Here is a 7166-nt window from a genome sequence, read left to right as displayed (position 1 = left end):
GAGGGAAATGTGATTGAAGCTGAAAGGAACTTTTACAGTTAGTGTGTTCTGTTCAACTAAGCTATCTCTCCCTTGACTTTTTTTCTCCAGTAGAATGTTAAAATATTGTACTCGTGCCTGACTTTTTTCCTCCAGTAGAATGTTAAAATATTGTACTCCTACCAAAAAATTTCCTAAACTCAAATCCTACACAAAAGAAAAGACCTCTCTGTCCTGAACTAAGCTGTATTTATTTTGTTTGTGTCTTATTTCAAGAATCATTATATTTTATTTAATTTAAAATTACCTTTGTGATTTTACAGCAGAAAAGTACATATATTTGTTTTCCTATTGGGGTCTATTGATAAATGGGGCTATCATTACAAATCATTGTTTTCAATTTCTTTTTAAATTCAGAGGAAAATTGTTATGGTGATGTGAGTCAATTACCTTGAAATGCATCATTTGATTCAATAAGTCTATATCTAGGAGTTATTCTAACAAAATAATTAGGAAGACAAATGTATGTCCAAGAATGTTCACAACAACATCATTTATAGTACTGGAAAAATTTAAAAACCAACATAAATGTCTGGCAAAGAATAGGTTATTAGTTAAATAAATTATGACTCTCATATGCTAGAACAGTATGCAATCCTAAACATTATTTTTAAATAATTTTAGCAAATGGGGGAGAGCTCGTGTTATATGTCAAGTGAAAAAAGCACACAGTATTCAATTTTGGAAGAAATATGCATAAGACAAAACTGATAAATATATATCAAAATATTAACAGTGGTTCTCCCAGGGCAGTAGAATTGTGGAATGAAACAGCATTCTTCATACATTTTTGGTGTTTCCTGTATTTTCTATGATGAATAGTCATTACATTCATAGAAAAATACAAATAGTTACCAAACATTTTAATGAAAGCCAATTAAACAACAATGAGATGGCATTGCCTATCAGATTGGCAAGATTTTTAAAGATTGATAATATTCAATGTTTTCAAGAATATAAGAAAAATGTTACTCTTATACACTGTAAATAGGAGTATTAATTCATCTGGCCCTTTTGAAAGACAATTTGACAGTATCTTTTAAAATTTAGAATGCACATACTCTTTGACCCAGAATCATTTCCACTTATAGGGATCTACTGTAGAGATACTTAGACAAATACCCAAAGCTATATGCATTGGGATATTAATTGGCATATTGTGAAAATTAGAGAAAAATCCTGACTGTACATCAGTAGCCCTTTGGCTAACCCATTATGGTATATCCATACTATGGAATACTGTGTAACAGTGAAAAAAGGATGAGGTGTAATTCTTTAGATATCTATCTACACACAAATATAAAGACATGGGATAATGTTTGTGATGTATGATTAAATGCATAAAGGCAATCTGTAGAGCAATATGCATAATCTCATTTTGAAAAAATAAGTATATGAATGTACCTGTGCCCAACAAACATTTGGAATGATATATACCAGATTATTCATAGTTATCTCAGAGATTCTGTTACTTCATACACTTGAACCAAAGAAGTGAACATGCACTTCGTTTGTAAAAATAATAATAATAATAAAGAGACAATCAGTGGAAAATGAGGCTTGCTGTGTGAAAATCTGATTTATTAATAGCCTTTCAGGAATGTATTACAGTGGTATACAGCTACTAAGAGTTTGGCCACCGTAACCTAGGGCCTAATCTGTACCATGGCTCAATAAAGAGACAGAATAGTCTTAGGGAAAGAATTGATTCATAAACTGATCTAGACTTCCATACCTGAATTTTTCCCAGTGGCTACGAAATCAGATTTGTTGAATTCTTTCATAAATACCATTGAAGTGAGCTTCCAGAGAGTTGAGGTTAGCCAGTGATGTTGAAATTTGCCTGCAGAGGTGGATTAGATACATATCATAGCTAAAAATGACTCTTCTAACCTATGAGTTAAATATTAAAAAAAAAATTCTATGTGTTCACCTTCAAGGTATTTGCTTTAAATTTCCTTTCATAAGAGGGATTTTCCCTGGGTCTGATATAGAAGTAGGATGTTCCCAAATGAGACTTTGCTTCTCTTCTAGATAGGTTTATGTGATAATGAGATGGACATTGGAAGTTTTACTTATTCGATCATATGTATATTTCCTCTGGAATAAAAATAGTATCCACCTCATAGGCTCATTGGGAAGGTAAAATGAAATAACACATGCAGTGTTTGTGGCAGTGCCTGGTACATATTAGGTCCATACTAGGTACTCAATAGCTGGTGGCCATCATTATCCAACCACTTTTCTATTTGAATAATAATAACTTGGCCTGAACCAGGTGCTATATATAGTCCGAGTGAAGGAGACAGTTTTCTTATAGTATTTTAGTTTGAAGAAGAATTGCTTTGAATGGAAGTTTGCCAGTTTAAGCAGAGTGAATATCCAGGTATAAAGATGGGGCTTGTCCATTTCATAGAAAGCATTAGCAAAGGCACATTTAGAGGACTGAAAAGAATGGAAGCTGGCTTGTAGGTCAGAGAGTGATTTAGTGAATGAAAGTGAAGATGGTGGTTGTAGACCACCTCAAAAGGGATTTAGCCCTTGGCTTTAAAGAAAGTCACTCAATAAGTAGGATAATCTGGAGAAAGACTGGTGGAGTATAATGGAAGGATATGAGTTTTGGTACTAGCTTTTTTTTCAAATCTGTAAAATGAGGTCTAAGTTGGTAATGAATAGCCCCATTTTCTATATGTTTGTCATCAGTTCAGTTCAGTAGCTCAGTCCTGTCCAACTCTGCAACCCCATGGACTGCAGCACACCAGGTCTCCCTGTCCATCACTAACTCCCGGAGTTTATTCAAACTCCTCTCCATTGAGTTAATGATGCCATCCAACCATCTCATCCTCTGTCATCCCCTTCTCCTCCCACCTTCAATCTTTCCCAGCATCAGGGTCTTTTACAATGAGTCAGTTCTTCACATCACGTGGCCAAAGTACTGGAGTTTCAGCTTCAGCATCAGTCCTGCCAGTGAATATTCAGGACTGATTTCCTTCAGGATGGACTGGTTGGATCTCCTTGCAGTCCGAGGGACTCTCAAGAGTCTTCTCCAACACCACAGTTGAAAAGCATCAGTTCTTTGGTACTCAGCTTTCTTTATAGTCCAACTCTCACATCCATACATGACTAATGGATGGACTTTTGTTGGCAAAGTAATGTCTCTGCTTTTTAAAATGCTGTCTAGGTTGGTCATAGCTTTTCTTCCAAGGAGCAAGCATCTTTTAATTTCACGGCTGCAGTCACCATCTGCAGTGATTTTGGAACCCCCCAAAATAAACTCTGTCACTGTTTCCATTGTTTCCCCATCTATTTCCCATGAAGTGATGGGACCAGATGCCATGATCCAAGTTTTCTGAAAGTTGAGTTTTAAGCCAACTTTTTCACTCTCCTCTTTCACTTTCATCAAGAGGCTCACAAGTTCTTCTTCACTTTCTGCCATAAAGGCGGTGTCATCTGCATATCTGAGGTTACTGATATTTCTCCTGGCAATCTTGATTCCAGTTTGTGTTTCATCCAGTCCAGCATTTCTCATGATGTACTCTGCATATAAATTAAATAAGCAGGGTGACAGTGTACAGCCTTGACATACTCCTTTCCCGATTTGGAACCAGTCTGTTGTTCCATGTCCACTTCTAACTGTTGCTTCTTGACCTGCATACAGATTTCTCAGGAGGCAGGTCAGGTGGTCTGGTATTCCCATCTCTCTCAGAATTTTCCACAGCTTATTGTGATCCACAGAGTCAAAGGCTTTGGCATAGTCAATAAAGCAGAAATAGATGTTTTTCTGGAACTCTCTTGCTTTTTCAACGATCCAGCAGATGTTGGCAATTTGATTTCTGGTTCCTCTGCCTTTTCTAAATCCAGCTTGAACATCTAGAAGTTCATGGTTCACATACTGTTGAAGCCTGGCTTGGAGAATTTTGAGCATTGCTTTACTAGTATGTGAGATGAGTACAGTTGTGCAGTAGTTTGAATATTCTTTAGCATTGCCTTTCTTTGGGAATGGAATGAAAACTGACCTTTTCCCGTTCTGTGGCCACTGCTGAGTTTTCCAAATGTGCTGGCATATTGAGCGCAGCACTTTCACAGCATCATCTTTTAGGATTTGAAATAGCTCAACTGGAATTCCATCACCTCCACTAGCTTTGTTCGTAGTGATGCTTCCTAAGGCCCACTTGACTTCGCATTCCAGGATATCTGGCTCTAGGTGAGTGATCACACCATCATGATTATCTAAGTCATGAAGATCTTTTTTTGTATAGTTCTTCTGTGTATTCTTGTCACCTCTTCTTAATATCTTCTGCTTCTGTTAGGTCCATACCATTTCTGTCCTTTATCGAGCCCATCTTTGCGTGAAATTTTCCCTTGGTATCTCTAATTTTCTTGCTTGCCATGGTTTCTTGCTTCTTGGTTTATGCTTGTCATAAACCAGACATTTTATGATCATCCTTTCATTTAGCCCTCCCTCAGAAAAGCCTGTGGTACCATAATGAATGTGGTATCATTATTATCCTTGACTTACAGATGAGCAGGCTGTTGCTCAGAAGAGGTTATGCAACTTGTCTAGGGGGGTCTAAGTCCAAAGCCCATAGTTTCTCTCCTGCTCCTCTATGTGACCTCCTGACTCCAGTAGTCAATGATTCCCAGTAAAGGACAGTAAAGAGAAAACATTTGTTTAGTTATGTTTGCCCGTGCTGGCCTTCATTGCTGTATGGGTTTTTCTCTAGTTGCAGTGAGTTGGGGTGGGGGGTGGCTATTCTTCTTTGTGGTGCACAGGCTTCTCATTGCAGTGGCTTCTCTTGTGGCAGAGCATGGGCTCTAGGGCTTCAGTAGTTGTGGCTCCTGGGCTCTAGAGCACAGACTATAGTTGTGGTGCATGGGGTTTAGCTGCTGTGTGGCATGTGAGATCCTGCAGGACCAGAGATCAAAACTGTGCCTCCTGCATTGGCAGGCAGATTATTTACCACTGAGCCACCAGGGAAACCCCAAGTAAAGGAAAACCTGGACTCGTGTTTTAAGAATGGGTAAAGAAATCAAATCTTCTGGCATGTGCAAAGGAAAGGAAAATAAAGATTTAAAGCGAGTTAAGATATTGATGACCTTTTGTACACACTGCTATATTCAAAATGGATAACCAACAAGGACCTACTGTATAGCACAGAACTCTACTCAATGTTATGTGGCAACCTGGCTGGGAGGAGGGCTTAGGGGAGAATGGATATATGTATATGTATGGCTGAGTCCCTACACTGTTTACCTGAAATGACCACAATATTCTTAATTGGCTATACCCCAATACAAAATGAAAAGTTTAAACTTTGAAGAAGTAAATAAAATAAAAAGGAAAATTCTAAAAAAAGAAAGAGATATTGATGACCTTTCCCTCTAACATTACTAGGCTAGAATCACTACAGAAAATGGGCAAACTATGAAAAAGGTAACTTTTTGCAGATTTGAGGACTACCACTGCACATTCAATTTGCCTCTGGACTTATGGATAAACATAAATATTTTGTTCCTTTTTTCTTTCTTTTTGGGAAGGTTGAAAAAGCAATTTGCTAGGATACTGCAGAGGATTTTATCTAGAGGGGATAGAATTCATTTTTAAGAAGACAGAGTTAATGAGAGACATAGAAGTCAAATTTCATTAAAACCTTGCTGGGATTTGGTTTGGACTGGATGATCTATACAGATGAATTTGGGAAGAACTGGGTCTTTACTGAGTTTTCCCATCCAGATGAGTTCAATATCTTTCCATTTGTTTTGTCTTTTCAATTAGTTTAAAAGCCAGTGGAATGTACTAAAGTAACAAGAAATTGTGGTCTGATAGATAAAAGAGTTGTTTCTCAAAAAATGATATTAAATCTAGCTACGATGGCAATGGTCATTTTTGAAAGGATTAGCTTAGGTTATTATTTATGTTCACAGTTAGATCAGCTTCTGTCTAGGTTTCTGATTTCACCAGTTGTTTCAGACACGCCACTGAAGACAATATTTGGCTTGGTTATTGGGTCTAAAAAAAATAAGGTCTCATGAATGACAAAGCATAACATCACTTGGCTATGCAAATATTATTATAAAGTCCTGCTGCTTGTAGTGAGACCCAAAAGGAAATTATTATTTTACAAACATGTGAAGTATGTTTAACATGCAAAGGCTTGTTACACAGTCAACGAAGAACAGTTGTTTTCTGCCCCTTCCATAAATAACTAATGCCAAGAGCAGCCTGGCTATCTGTTTCAGCTTCTTGTTACAGGAGAGTAAAATGGGCAAGGTCTAAATATCAGTACCTGCTAACAGAGCTATCCTGTAAGTTGTTTGCCTTCAGTTTAATTTCCATGCTTTCAGTGCTTTTTTATGTTGTATGTTGAATCTGTCAATTGCACTGTACATTTTCCTAACTTTTCTCCATGTTCTTATGTTTCTCTCTTCTGTTTCTAATTGGACTGGTTGTCCTGGGTAAAACTTATTACCTAGGAAGCCTGATGTAGTGCAAGCACCCTGGTCTAGGAATCATAATTGTGATGGGAAATCCAGGCTCTGCTACTGGTTAGTTGTATGTCTAGACAAGTCGTTTAACCTGCATCTGTTTCTCTGTCTGTAAAATAGGGATAATAATCCCATGTCTTCCAAACTAGTAAACAGTGATGCAAATGTTCTCTCTAAAATGTCAGACAGGTGGCTTGGGGGATGTTTTGCTTCTGGCTAGTACACTTCTAGAGGGTTTCTGATGACAAGAAATTAAGCAAAGTTTATTTTGACCTTGAAAAAGTGAAAAAAAGAGCAGCTAGAAACTGTGTGGATATACTTGGTTTCCTTTTTGGAGATCTTCTATCCTCTTCGTCCTGAGTGTGGTTAACTAGAAAGGAAAAGGTGAGAAAAGGCAGATGATAAAGGTAGCCAGAACTGTTAGCATGGATGACTAGCACGTGATAAAGATCTTGAAAACACAACTAGTTTCTTGGTCTGATAAATATCTCTATATCTGTATTTATAGACATGCTTATACATAGGTATGTACATGCACAGATTCATACATACAAACAAAAATTGATAGCTTCAGGCTCTTTCCTTTACACCTTCTAAAGCTGGAGGAACATTAGCAACCTGTGCTGACTCAGTGTTCAGAG

This window comes from Budorcas taxicolor, chromosome X (genome assembly GCF_023091745.1).
Source record: "Budorcas taxicolor isolate Tak-1 chromosome X, Takin1.1, whole genome shotgun sequence".
Lineage (NCBI taxonomy): Eukaryota > Metazoa > Chordata > Mammalia > Artiodactyla > Bovidae > Budorcas > Budorcas taxicolor.
This window is presented reverse-complemented; position numbering follows the sequence as displayed.